At 41.1% G+C, this 14244-nt stretch overlaps 1 protein-coding gene across 2 annotated transcripts in view; it reads left to right on the forward strand.

The window, feature by feature from the left end:
* Positions 1–7497: 7497 nt before the first annotated feature.
* LOC149005185 (transmembrane emp24 domain-containing protein p24beta2-like) overlaps positions 7498–14244 on the forward strand; it is a 44055-nt gene continuing 37308 nt past the window's right edge. The window contains exon 1 of one of the 2 annotated variants that reach the window (XM_089169274.1): positions 7498–7713. The gene's annotated coding sequence lies outside the window, so the exon portion shown is untranslated. The remainder of the gene's footprint in view (positions 7714–14244) is intronic. The other variant, XM_089169272.1, reaches the window with a different exon arrangement.

Here is a 14244-nt window from a genome sequence, read left to right on the forward strand (position 1 = left end):
TAAGCTTCGACATTTTTCCCGATCAAATCCTTGAATATTTTGTTGATGGCCCTTTTGTCACGTCCTCCCAGCCGGTACCCTATCTGGCATACCCGAGAGTGTGATCCACAGCCCGAAGATCAGGTATCGAGTGATCAACCTCCCACATAAACAATAACATAATCATGAACAATCATAATAAAAGTGCGGAAGATAAACCATAGATCCAATAAAGAAAGAATGAATCATAAATGAATCAGAATAATAGATATAGTCAGAGTGTCAAACAGATAAGTAAAGTGAGGCAAAAATCCCACTCTACAACCAGCGGAAAAGTAGCTCTAAAAGAATAAACTAGACAAAATCTAATCCCAGTAGCAAGTACATTGGGTAACTAAATTGTTCTCCACTTTATAGACAACATCCTTATAAGTGTAAATCTCATAAATGGCACAAGGACGCTTCCACTCAATGGTCGGACTAAGCATCGTACGGAGCATAACCACTCGCGAAATCTTCAGTGTAATTGTGGTAACCACAATCACCTTCCTGGAGATATACCTCTTCGCCTTGCGCTTCTTCATAGGGACCGTCATAGTACTCAAGTACTGCAGGATAGTCTAACAAACATTGTACAATAAAGGAATGAGTTTCAAAGAAACTCGGTAAAAGCGATTAAAATCCATAATAACATAAATGGCGGGATTCCAGAACAAACATAAATGCAATATGATATGAGACAAACAATGAATGAATGAATCTAACTCTATGTATGCTGGTCTCTATTGGCGGACATGCTTTAAGTCATAGCACCGTACTTCTTTAGGAAAGTCCACTCACATCCTCAACCATTTAAGATATCTTGGATTCTCTCACGGATCATTTCACCGGTCTTGAGCAGCCGATTGGTAATGGGTCCTTCATCCCTCGGGACAAACCATGGCGGGGGTTAAGTCAACACACTCTCTCACAACCATTTGGTATAAGTCTTGGCGCATGTCGGGGTAAAACCTAGCCAAATGCAAGTCTTCTACTTAGTTACATCAAGTCAGATCCAGATACGTCCATTCCTCGTCCCCCGACGATCCTTTCCGGTATCCTTCACCCTAGAGTCCTCATAGTCCCTGACTACGGACTCATCAACCCTATTGGTTATCCACATATGGTAAACGGGAAGCTCTCACGTCCTCTCACGGGTTGGTTACCGGTCTTAAGCGCCCGTGAGCCCAAGTCTAACCATATGCAACCCTACCAATAAATGGCCCCCACAATGTGATTCCCGTCCTCTCACGGGTTGGTTACCGGTCTTGAGCGCCCATGAATCCCCATTGCTACCACGGGTCGTTCGGTCTCAATACCCCTCCGATTAGGGTCCGACATAACAGGACATCCTAGCCAAACACTACTAGACAATCCTAGATATGTCATCCAACAGTTTAGGAAGGTGTCCAGAGGGCATCTCCGGAAACATCCCATAATATTCCCGTAGTAGTCCAAGGACAGAAATGTCAAAAGGACACCTCTCCTTTCCAAACCATACTTAAGCATACACATGCATCAATTCATATCATCACATATATGGTAACTTCATATATGGAAAGAAATCAATAATTACAATCACTTGTATATAATTGGTAAGTAAATCATACATGAATCAATTTAATATGAATAAGTAATGCTACTGTAATCAAAGTTATGCAACAGTAGTATATCATTGTAAGAAATCTAATTTAGGAAACATGTCAATGATATTCAAATAGGAAACTAGATTCATGCTATCTATGTAATTAAGGAAATAACCATCCTTACCTTTTATAACTCGCAAAGGAATCCTAAGAAATCAAGTAAGATCTTGGCAAACTTGAGAAGGAGGTCCTAAACAAGTATACACAACATATTAGGAAAGATCCCTAACAGAAAGATACCAAAACATCCAACACGGACCAATTCCGGAGTTCTTGTACTCATTGGTCGAGTGGATTGGTCGACTGTCCAGTCGACCAATCGCGACCAATGCGATGAGAGCCTAAAAAAAACAGAGTTTTAAGATATGAAATCCGAATTTGGTGGTTCAAAAGGGTACTAATCAAGGGGTAAACTACATCAGTAGTATTCTAACATATAGGGGACTTCAAAACACCAATCAATTCAAGACTTCAAGATCCAAATTAGGAAACAAAAAGTTACCATAATTATATCAACCATGGATCTTGATGAATTCGAAATAGAAATCAAAGACAAGAACAATAGGAGGATGGATCATTGCTTCAGGTAAAGGTATCATGAAAACATACTTAGATCTTCAAGGAACAAGGCTTAGAAGCATAAATCTAAATAAGGAAATAAAGCCTACCATATATGTAACTACCATGCTTCATGAAGAACACATAGTATGGTAGAAGAGAACAACTAGAAATTGATAGATTATGGATCATGGAAAGAAAACATAGTAATTAACTACTAACATGATCAATATAGAAGATCCAAAGAGATCAGAATTCAAATCAAAAGTTTAACAAGATTAGATCATGGTTTGATCATGATTCCTTCAAAAGCTTGCAATGATCATGGTTAAGATCATTGTTCTAGCCTCAAATCCTCAGGATGATCATGAGAACATGTTCAGAGATGTTTGCAACAGAGAATGCAGCATCTCTTCTACTGTCTCAACTCAAAAAGGAAAGAAAAACAAAGATGGAGGAGAAGAAGAGAGAGTAGACATACCTTATGATGCAAAAGGAAGAGTTTCGACGAAGATCCGTCAAGAAAACACCAAGGATGCAAGGGAGATGACTTGCAGAGGTCTTTGGTTCGTTCCGAGAGTTTGGAGGCAGCAAATACGAAGTGGACTCGAGATTGGACTTAAATAGAGCAAGAAAAACCTAATTGCCAAAGACAAGCACTCATTGGTCGAGTGGATTGGTCGATCGGCCCAATCGACCAATCGGTCGACCAATGCCGACAAAGAAGACCAAAACAGGGAATTGAAGGCCCAGATCAAATCCAATCCTAAAGGGGTTTTGCACACATGTCAAGTGACTTACCTAATAGGTAGAAATGCCTTCAAACCAAGATAGAGAGCACTCCAAGTCCATCAACTAATCCGATCTTCATCAAGATTCAGTTTCCATAAATAGAACTTCATCATCAACTTTCATGGATTCAAAGCCAGACACCAAGTCCTCCACTGGGATGGCCCAAAGCTGACTTCTTACTTTACTCCGGGTCATCGGACCTACAAATAACAAGGTTTCCGGGTCAAGGTTAGGGCTGGGTTTTACACCTTTGGTAAGTAGCCCCTGCATTCTTCAGGCCGAATGGCATGACTTTATAATGAAAACTTTCATGATCAGTCATGAAAGCCGTAAACTTTTCATCCTCCCTATTCATGAGGATTTGATTATACCTTGAGTTAGCATCCATGAAACTCAAGGTTTCATATCCTGCAGTGCATCTATCAGCAAATCAATCCTAGGCAACGGGTAACAATCTTTAGGGCAAGCCTTGTTGAGGTCTGTGTAATCTGTACACATTCTCCACTTCCCGTTTGCCTTTTTGACCATCACAACGTTGGCCAGCCAGATGGGTCATTCAATTGGTTTGATGAAACCAGAACTCTTCAGCTTCTCGACTTCGCCCCGAACGGCTTCATATTTTTCCATGGAGAAATTTCTCCTTCGCTGGATAAGTTGGTTTCACCTTGGGATCTAGCCAAAGTTTGCGTTCTGCAACCTACCTATCGATTCCTGGCATATCATCTGTAGACCATGCGAACACGTCACTATTTTGCTGAAGAAAAGACTTCAACTCCCCTTTGAATTCTTCCAGTTGCTCAGACCCGATATAAGTAACTCTTTTTTCATCACCGGGATACAACTGGATTTGCTCCAATTTTTCTACTGGCTCAGGCCTTTGCATTTCTGCTTCATCCCAATCATCTCGTACTTCAATCGGTAACGCCGTTATCTTTCTCGGCCCTTTCTTATCTTTTAAATATGCAACATAACATTGCCGAGAAATTTTCTGGTCAGATGAAACTTGATCGACTCCCATCTCAGTCGGGAACCTTATCTTAAGGTGCTTCGTTGAAACGATAGCACCTAATTTTGACAACGATGGTCTCCCAAGAATTACATTGTAAGCAAGGAGATCCCGAACCACCAAGAAATTTACCCGGATGGTGGCTTCCTTGGGGAAGCTTCCAATTGATAGGTCCAACTGGACCAATCCTTCCGCAACTGCAGATGATCCTGCAAAGCCATATAGATGTGTGGATGATGGCTCCATCAAGTCTTCACCCACCTTAAGTTTTTGATAGGCTGCATAAGATAAAAGATCTGCAGCAGATCCTGTGTCAACTAACACCCTGTGTACTTCGCGGCGTGCAATCTCTACCTTGATGACTATAGCATCATCATGAGGCAGGCAAATGCCTCTCTCATATTCTTCTCCAAAGGTGATCAAACCCTCACCATTTGGTCTCTTATGCTTCTACGATTCTTCGGTTTCAACAAATTTTGATTTTGCTTTCAGCCTTCAGAGTGATTCAGGCTCGGGACCTCCAAAGATTGTAAGGATCGGTGACCGAGTAGCATCAATTACCTCCTTACCCTTCTTAGATTTTGGAGCCTCTGCCGGTTGATCCGGGCTAACCTAACGCTCCCTTTTGGGCCCCGCATCACATGGTTCCTCTCACCTTCTATTGACGAAACTGGACAAATGTCCTTGGGATATCAATCTATGGATATCTGCCTTTAAATGTCTACAATCATTGGTATAATGACCGTAATCTTTACGGAAACGGCAATATTTTTCTCGATCCTACTCCCCTGGTTTTTGTAGGAAGCTTCGGAGGCCACTTCAAGATATTCCGCTTCTTGATAATATTCAAAATATCAGCCCGAGGAGTATTTAATGGAGTATACTCACTTTTGTCGGGAGATCTCTGCCGCCACGCCTGATAGGGCTTTCCAACTCGATCTCGAATATTCTGTTTTGGCTTTTGCTTATTCTCAGGAGCCTTTTGTTCTTTTGCAGAGGCTTTATTGTCTCCCTGGCGAGCATCCAAGATTTCTGTGACTTCCGCCTGCTTTTGGCATCTCTGTACCAACTCAGCATAAGTTGTAGGCATATCTTGAAGTAATAATTCCAAGAGTCTTCGATTAGTGAGTCCAGTGAACAAAGCATTTTTAGCTACTTGCTCATCTAGATTCTCTATCTCCATTGTAACTCTGTTGAATCTTTTTAGATATTCCCGAATTGATTCATTCTTCCCTTGTCTAATAGTAAACAAGGTTTCTTCGGTCTTCTTGATCTGAATTCCACTCTGGAACCGTCCTATGAATTTGCGTGCCAACTCGTTGAAATTCACGATCCTTCCCGATGGGAGGTTCGAGAACCATTTCTGTGCCGCTTCAGTTAAAGATGAACCAAAGACCCTGCAGAGAATTTCATTAGAATTACCTGCAACTGCCATAGTCTGCTGATAAATAACCGATGTGGGCTGTAGGATCTCCGAAGCCGTCGAATCTAGAAAAAGTTGGCAGACAGAAATTGTGAGGAAACTGATATTTGGCAATGGGCTCTAAAAACGGAGTCTTTCGAATAACTAAATAGATATCATCAGTTATCCTACCTTTCGCCAATTGCCCGAGCTTCTGATTGATATTAGCCAGTTCCTGACCAATATGTGTCGATCGATCTTCAGCAACACGATCACAACCTCGAACAACATAATCATTATCATGAACAGTGCGATCATCTCGAACAGCACGATCATCGCGAACAGCACGATCATCACGAACAACACGATCATCACAAACATCACGTCTAATAGTTGGTGAGTGAGTTCTTACTCCTGTAACCAACCTTGTATTTGAATCAGTAGTACTTCCTTGCGGTCCGTCGAACCGATCATCACGCCTAGGGAGATTTTCAGTTCTCCTGGGTATTCGGTCGCCTTCACGGAAGTTTTGACCGACATTTTGTTTGTCAATCAGTCTCCGGTCTCGCTGTGATGCGAACCTTCCTGCATCACGAAGATCGGGCTCTGGTGGCACCACCACCTGCCTGGTTAGTACCCGGAGTGCCTGACTTACATCTAGCATCTGGAATTTCAGTTGATCCAGTTGATGCTGGAGTGAATCTGGAGGATTATTACCTCCTTGACTGCCATCTACTTCAAGCGGTCGACTTCCCTGAGGAATATCTGGATTGTTTACTTTAGGAATTTGGACGCCAGCATCTCGCTGTGCAGCAGCTGCTAGCATCTCGCTGTGCAGCAGCTGCTACTGCTGCCACTGATCTAGTCACCATAGCTTTCTGAAACGTTTCCCACAGACGGTGCCAAATGATGCGTCCAAGATCTGCTCAGCCCTTAGATCTCCTAAGAATGACCTGCAAAACAAAGCGTCAGATGTGGCCCGACCGCTGGGGTCGGGAGTCCACCTCTGAAGGCTAAGTCAGTTGATGAACTTAATCACAAACGGCTCTGTTAAAACACAGAGCTAAGGAATGAATAACTGGAATACGATTCAGATAGTAAGCATCTGAGTGTTCATGTCCAAGTGTGTGTGTCTTTCCCTTGTGGGGAGGTGATGTTTATATAGAGTGTACCTTCGAATCTTCTTCGTTGGATGTATTTGAGCCTTCTTCGGATAATCATTGGATCTCAACAGATATATCCGTTGAGTGATAGACTTCTACTAGTTTGGACTAGTAGAGGACTCCTAGGATAACCCAATCGTTATCTGATGGTTATCCTTTTGAAAGCGATAAGTGACAGCCGCTGAATTCTGCCTACCGTCATTAGGTTGATTAACCTCCTCCATAAGTATTGGATTAGGGCGTGCTTGTGGCTGATTTAGTTTTCTTCCTCAGCAAGCTACCTCCTGAACCCGCTCGCTCGGAAACGAGTCGATTCCCTTTGTCTCGATCGGAGTCGAGGGTCGAACCATGAATGAACCAAGTTCAATCATATTTTCTCCGTATCAGTACCGTATCAAAATCGTATCGAATTACCAAAACAGTACCGATTGACACCCTTACTATAAACTATCCAAATTACCCTCAAGTCGTTTAAATAAAAAACTCATGAAAAATGCTTACCAATTCCTTCAATCTCTTGGCAATTCTAGGGCCGGCAACAATTTTGTCTTTTGTAACTCACAATCCTATCATTCATTAGTTTCATCGTTTGCAATGAAATACTTGAGGATAATTTGAGTAGTTCATAATAGAATATTAGTTGGGTGAGAAAAATTATCACAAAATTTGAGATTGAGCCATTATTTTCAAAAATTGAATCCATTTGAATAAAACTTTTTTAGAAATCTCAGTACATCAAACCATTTGAGAAATTTTTGCTTTTATAAATAAATCAATCAAATGCGAATTATACGTTTTTTTCTTTTTTGGGTGAAATGCGAATTAAACGCCATTAAGGGCATTTTTGTGAAAGTGGGAAAAAGTTAAAAACCTAAATAATAAGTAAAAAAGAAAAAAGAGCAGTAATTTATCCCGCCTGTTCGAGTCGAACAGTCTTTGTCGGAACGGATTCTTCTTCTTCATCTTCACAATTTCCGGTGTCCAAATATCGAATCAGTTTGTTGCAGCGTTCATCTCTTCTCCATTTTCTTCGTTCGTCTTGGCGTCTCCTGGTCACCAGGATTGCGTGAAGAAGACCAGTTAAGGTCAATGCAATAAATCGGTTTTTCTCTATTCTTCTACGTTCATGTAATCCTTCTCGTTTTCGTATTTCCCCGAAATTTGTCAAGTGGAATTTTATCCTTGTAGGTGATTCTTCAATGTTCGTATATTTTGTTTCAATCGATTGTATCCTCTTTGCTGAAACAGTCTCTTTTGTGTGTACAACAATAATAGGGAACAAGCAAAAGCCTCTGTTTGTATAATTTCATTTATGTGTATAAAGACAGGGAGAGAGATCTTGATCATGTAGTTTGGCTGTTCAGTGTATCTGAGATCTTGAATTCGGAGTCCTGCGTTCTCAATAGAGTGCAAATTTATTATCATCCCTGTTTTGATGAAATGGTGGTGGTTCAATTTCCGTCATTTGGTGACAAATGCAAACTTGTGCAGCTTTTTTTATCTTGTTTTTGGCAAGATGATAATATCCCATATGGTGTTTGATCATGAATTATGAGCATTATTCTATCGGGCACTGATGGACTTTGGTCAGGAAACTGTGTTTTAGAAATCTTTTGTTACTGTAGGTGATAAGGTCTGCATTTTTATTTCAGTACCATTGGCATGGCTCCATTATATTATACTAATGTAAATGTATATTAATGTAGTACTGAATTTGAATGATCAAAACAGTACCCAAATAGGACCTTTTCACAGGGAATCAACTTCAGATTTGATAGACTTAAGATAGATAAAATTCAGATATAATGGAAGGCTGAAAACCGAAGTAGTAGAACAAGGATATTGGTTGAAGAACAAGGACTAACTATGTCTTCAAAACAGCAGTATACTATAAAGAAGAATGGATGGAACAATAAAAGAGAAATAAGAGAACAATAAGGGCAACAATGTAATATGTAACACCCGGGCTTCTCACCGCAAAGTGGATCGATTGGATCAAACACCAACCTTCCTTGATCAAACACCAACCTTCCTTGATCAAACACAAGGAGTCTTAACACCCGGGCTTCTCACCGCAAGGTGGATCGATTGGATCGAACACCAATCTACCTTGATCAAACACAAGGGTTCTCCAAGAGGAGGAATGCTAGCAAGCAAATTGATTTCATTTCATAAGTTGTTTTTTTTTTATCTCTTACATAAGTCTCTTATATAGCACTCTAAAGAGACATAAACATTTAAGGGTAACATCCAACCACTAGCTAACACAACCTACTACAAACATTAATGGAAACATCTAACTACTACCCAAGACCACTAGTCAAAACAATAATGGAAACATCCAACTACCACCCAACACCACTAGTCAAAACAATAATAGAAATATCCACCTACTATACCCCACCACTAACCACACCACCTACTAGCTCCTTTTGTTGACTTTTCAAAGCTAGACTTGGGCTTAGTTCAAAATAGTGGGCTGATATTCTTCTTCCACTAAAGTGATCCAAGCCCATGAAACCATGGGCTCATTTTAACCCACTCCAATAGTCCTAGCCCATGCAAGCCATGGGCTGTTTTGGGTCATGTCCTTAGGCTTTAATGGGCTTGAGCTTTGGGCTTTTCTCTCTTTTGTATCTGCTGCCAATTCTACATCACATATAGTTCAACTTCAGAGAAACAGACAGTGGAATTTGGATATTTGATGTTTTCTTTTCATAATGAACGTTATTTTGTTGGTTTCATGGATTGTATGATAGATGGTGTTTCTTTCCTATGATGAACTTTATCTTTTTGGATTTTCATGGTTTTTGACATTATAACATGACCTTTATTTTGTGAATGTGATGAATTATATGATAAATATCGTGTAAGCATCTCTTTTATATAAAAGGGGGGGGGGGACTGAGAATGCTTTTATTTTGTTTATTAGGTTGTGATTGTCTGTTATATTGGTTCAATATATCTGCTTAGAGCAGCTGTTTTAAACATGTATGTATCATTGCTATACACCATTGTGCTAGATTTTTGTAAGAGTATTATTACCAGCTAGCTGTCTAATTGCTGTACCTGTACCTGTATGATTGCCATTCCTGAACCAGTACAAAGTATAGGATAGAACATGTGTGGTTTCAAAAATCAAAATTTAAATCCAGAATCGGCTGACAATGTTAAACTGGTCAGACTCTGATTTTGGCTACCAACTTTAAACTGATCCAGAATCAAACGATTTTGCAGCAGCTTTGTCATAAGTGAACTAACCAGCATAAGGTCATAAGGCGTTAAAGCTTGAAGACTAATGCAAAATTGAGTAAGAGTTGAAACAATTAGTTGCTCTTGGTATGAAGAAATCAAGAAGCCCAAGTTATTTGTATCCCACAGAAATCTCCTTCCATACCTTGTTGTATTTTTCTTAGCCAGGTTCAGGAGAGAGACCATAGAAAAATCACTGCAGTTGTAAAAGAGGGGCTGAGGCTCAGGAGCTGCAGTTTTGTAGCTGAGATCAAGGAAGTACATGGACTGTTTTATCAAAAGGATGCAAAGCCAGTTACATGGTGACCCAGGTTTTCAAAGGGGACAGTGAACTCTCCACAGATGTTGCAAAAAGCATAATAAAAAGGAAAAATGCATTCTAAGAGTAGAATGAAATAGAATGCTTCATCGCAATTCGGAAGATTAATATCCTTAGCAGCTGATAAGAACCTTCAAATTCACTATGAAATTTAATACAAAACTCAATAATACACAAGAATTCACTGGTTTTAATGGTGCCAGTCATCCCTGACACCCCAAAGGCTGCCCTAACTCACACTACAAAATACCGATCCCTCTCCTCTGAATTCCCCCTCATTTATAATCCCCTTAATAACCCTAACTCTCTCTCTCTCTCTCTCTCTTCTCCCTCCTCCCCCCACACACAAAAAAAAAAAAAAACATGGCTACCTCCTAGGGTCCTATCATTTCTGCCCCCTTAAATTTCACCTTGTCCTCAGGGTGAAGAAAAATTTGAAGTTTGGTCTTCAGATGTTTTGCCTCACAGCCATTCCAATTCAGCAATATGTGTAGAGGCCCAATAGTAGGTCCCTTTCTAGAGACACATCTGGTATCCAATAGCATTACTCAACTGAATGGCTCACAATGATCTATGCTTTACTCTTGTCACCAAAGCCACAGGGATGCCCTTCTCAGTACCCTCTTCAACCTCAAGCAGCAGAGACTCAAAATGTTTCCTGTGAAATGCCAATTGTCCGGTGAAGAGGTCATTGTACTCATTAACAAGAGCTTCAATTGTGCTGTTGAATAAAGCCTCACTGAATCTATAAGCTGTACTGCAGTCATAAGTCTTACTAAGGTCAGCTGCATATGCATCATGGGACTGCAACTCAACTGGTTGCCCAACAATGTTGGATTGGATCAGCATGTGGACATAGTAATCTCACACAACTGCTCTTTGGTTCCAACGAATAACAGTGCTGGGTTTCTTCCCAAAGGCCGATGGCACGACCTTCTTGAATCCTTCCACAGCCAACAAATCCACCAATGGAACAAATCTAAGGAGTTTCAGAAATTGCAGAAACAGAACACATGGTCTTCTCAGGTTGTCGCTGGAAATATCTACATAACTGCTCCTCATTCTCTAGAAAGAGCGGAAAGAGCGTGTATCAAACAGATTACCACCCTTTTCTATAGTCAGGGGACAACTTCTGCAGGAAGGAATATAATTTGGTCTCCTTACGTGTGCGCTTGATGGTGAATGTCTTGAGGTATCTCCCTTCCTGGAAGATCCTATTCCTATGTTCGGTAACATAAATTTCATTCCGAGATCTATCTAATCTAACTGAACTTCTAACCATCAGAACATCACCATCACGATCAGATCCACCGGTGTCTTCTCGGTAGCAGAGATGCCACACTGCTGCTGTCGTTCGCATCACTGAAACCATCCATGCTACCACCCTAAACTCTTGCGGCCTTTGGATTGCAGCACTGCTCATGTCGGTGAAGGAAGAAGAAGATGGAATAGGGGGTTTGTTTTCGCCAGAGAGATGTAGAACCACCATCGTTGTGACTAATGCGACCTCCTGCCACGCCATGTTTGGCACTTGCTGCCTCTGGTAAACTAAGCAAGCAGGGCTCACCTTTGCCACTCCTGCTCGATAGTTGTAGGATGAAAACGGCGGTCCGTTAGACCGTTGGTTCGGTTGAACCGCTTTTTGGGTCAATACAAAATGGGCCCAAAGGAATAATGAGGCGGCTTGGGCTTTGACTTAACAAAATGGGTTGAGCCCTTGGGGCCCCTTCAGAATGTATTTGATCTGAATTTGGGCTTGGATCAAAAGGCCAGAATGGGTTGACAGAAATGGGCTTGCAGCGCAAGTAGAATTGGGCCTTCGAGATGTCCCAACCGCAGTGACTTTCTGGCCCATGCCAATGCTTGGGCTTTGGGACCACATTGGTTAACCCTTGGCTCCTATGGGTTGACTCGTTAAGTTGAATCGGGTTGGGGTCTTTTAAACGAACACACAAACCTCTTTGGTGTCATCTTCTCCAACTGCGGTGAGAAGAAATCCTAGTGGCCGACGAAAATCTTCCAATATCAGTCCCCAAGCCTACTTGATTCACCTCCCCTCGATGCCATTCGATTCGCCGGCATTAGCGCTCGCGTGTACTCAAGAACAGTAGGGGTTCAAAATCAAGCTTCTCCATGTTGATGATGAGCACTGCTCGCAGCCAATCAGTGCCTCCTGGTGACTGCCTCCAGGGCACTTTTTGTTGTTTTTCTGGTATTATTCTGTTTATCCTGCAATTCCATCTCATTGAACATGATCGTAGTTACATTTCGCTAAGTATCCAATTGTGGACTCTGATCTGTCTCCCTTCGGATACCAAAGTCGTTTTAGAAGGTCTTCTTGAAACTCGACCAGTCCAACACTGGCCTTTCCTTCTGGTAGAGCCACTCTAGCGCTTCTCCTTCTAGGTAATGGAGAGCCACTGCTAACGATTGCTCCTTCTTAATCTGTTGTTCTCGACAGAAGATCACAACTTCCATTTACCAATTCTGCACGCTCTTTTCTCCGGTAAATAGAGATAGACACATCTTGCCTCCCTAGAATCATGGCTGCTCTGATACCAGTTGATAAGAACCTTCAAATCCATTATGAAATTAAATACAAAACTCAAGAACTACATAAGAATTCATTAGTTTTAATGGTGCTAGTCACCCGTAACACCTCACAGTGCCCTCAGCGAAAGGCTACCCTAACTCACACTACAAAATACTCGATCCCCTCTCCTCTCAATCCCCCCCCCCTTTATAAGCTCCTTAATCACCTCTAACTCTCTCTCTTCCCCCCCTTCCATGTGGCTACCTCCTGAGGTCCTATCAGCAACTGATACCACCACATGCTAGTAACACTAGCCCAATAACAACAATGGACAAGTACAAAAGGGAGCGTCATAAAAGCAATGGAATTGCAGAATAAGATAAGAGACCTAGTATAGTTTGCACAAATGGCCCAAACAAGTTAATGAAACAAGATCGTAGTTCCAAATTGTGGAATCGATCAATTGCAGTAGTACAACCTTACAAACCCAATCTTGATCTACCTTCCTAGAGGAAGCAACATTGAGGCCAAAAAAAATAAAATTCAGGTGGATTTAACCCTACCACTCACCCTTTCCCCTCCAACACAAAACCCAAATAATAATAAAATAAAAAGAAAATTCTTTGAGAACACGACTGGATGATTTAATAAGAAGCAAAAGAACCATTAAAACTCACTAAGGCTTGTAAACCATTAGCTTTTCGAATCAACATAGAACAAGAGCTGATATAGCCTCAAGTGAATGAGAACCAGTTCTTCCAAGATCTTTGAAGAGAACCAACTCATATGGGACCAAGAACGGGTTCCTTGAAATTTTGGGCTTAGGGCATATGGGTGGTTGTTCCCCAATTGGTGAGCTCTAATTCCCTGATTGGGGTTTGGTTTGTTTGATGGGATATGGATGGATAAAGGTATAAGGATGTTTGGTGTATGAAGAATACTTTAACCCATCCAATGGCAGGCTGATAAATTCATTGATATGGGATAGATTTGGGAAGGGGTGAAAACTTAGGATAGTGGAATAAAACTTGGAAGGAACTTATATTTTGATCCTTAGAATCTTTTCAAGTTTCAATGATTTTGGATGGGTGGTTTGAGAGACATTGGATTTCTTGATTTTGGAGGGAAAATTGGGTGATAATAACACGGATGGGTAAATCTAGGGTTTGGTTTCTTGATTTTCGAGGGAAAATAGGGTGATAATATCAAGGTCCAAGGATGGGTAAATCTAGGGTTTGGCTGGTCCGATGGGGCTAAAATTGGAATGGAAAGTCATTTGGGTTGGAGGAAGGAGTTATTAAAATTTGGGAATTAGATCTAGCCCTGAATTTTGGAGTAGATCTGACCTTGAATTTTTGGTCTTGAAAAAAGTCCGCAAAGTCAAGAAAATTCCAGAAAATAAATAAGGTGGTGATATGAGAAGGTGAGTGGGTTTAAATGCTGACTTGTTATTACCTGTAGTACAAGCCTTATAATGGGGTATGATGGAGATGGAAAGAAGTGGAAGTAGGGTACAAGCACTGCCTAAGGAGAATCCTTCAACAGGAAACCCTAG

This window comes from Hakea prostrata, chromosome 9, assembly GCF_041222555.1.
Source record: "Hakea prostrata isolate BN-2017 chromosome 9, UWA_Hpros_2, whole genome shotgun sequence".
NCBI lineage: Eukaryota > Viridiplantae > Streptophyta > Magnoliopsida > Proteales > Proteaceae > Hakea > Hakea prostrata.